Source organism: Sinocyclocheilus anshuiensis, unplaced genomic scaffold (genome assembly GCF_001515605.1).
Source record: "Sinocyclocheilus anshuiensis isolate Anshui unplaced genomic scaffold, SAMN03320099.WGS_v1.1 scaffold948, whole genome shotgun sequence".
In the NCBI taxonomy this organism is placed as follows: Eukaryota; Metazoa; Chordata; class Actinopteri; order Cypriniformes; family Cyprinidae; genus Sinocyclocheilus; species Sinocyclocheilus anshuiensis.
The window spans coordinates 88,542-89,347 of record NW_015549709.1 but is presented as its reverse complement, the minus strand read 5'-3'; the positions used below and the strand labels follow the sequence as shown (position 1 = coordinate 89,347).

At 33.4% G+C, this 806-nt stretch overlaps 1 protein-coding gene across 1 annotated transcript in view; it reads left to right on the top strand.

Moving 5' to 3' along the window:
* Positions 1–806, top strand: part of LOC107660689 (maltase-glucoamylase, intestinal-like) — a 52,658-nt gene that overhangs the window by 2,211 nt on the left and 49,641 nt on the right. The gene's annotated exons all lie outside the window — the stretch shown is intronic.

Genomic DNA, 806 nt, shown 5'->3' with positions numbered 1-806 from the left:
TATATATATATGAAGACTTCAGATGCAAAGGCCTCTAAGTCCGTCTGAGATTTTTCTTTTCAATAAGCATTTTTATCAGGCTCTTATTAAATTAACATTGCACATTTTTTTTTTTTTTAAATAAGGCATTCAGTAACTGACTTTTCTTTGCCATTAAAGTGAAATTACTGAACCTAAACACAGGAGTCTGATAAATATGCTCATTTAACAAAACAAAAAAAAATCTTAGAGGCCATATATATAGTGGAAATTACCTTTCTAATGTTTAACACAGATATTAGACACAAATTATTACCTTGTTAATAACAGGTTTTTACTGTAGCATTTTTAGAGTCTTTTACCGTTAAATTCACGGTAATTTTTTACAGTGTAGGAATGACCTTTCTCATGTTTAACCAAGATATTAGACAACATATATTACCTTACTAATTATATATCACACACTTTTTTATATACTGTATACTTTTTTATAAAAAAAAATATATATACTACTTTTATACATAATGTTGTGGACCGAGGGCAAACATACTGTCCTGTGGGACTGCAGCTCTTGAGGAGTAGTTTATTAACGAAAAAAAAACAGCAGCTGCCTCGTCAAGGACAGTAAGAAATCTGAGTCTTTGATGTTGCACTAAAGTATAAAGAATACATCCATCCTGATTGTTATCAAGGACACCCAGCAGTGAGAAAACCAAAAGCAGAGCCAGTGTGCAGAGGCACTGGTGAACGGCTCGCACGGGGAACAGAGCTCAAGCAGGCACAGACTGGGATATTATGAAAACTGTCACTATCAATTTCAGTTCACC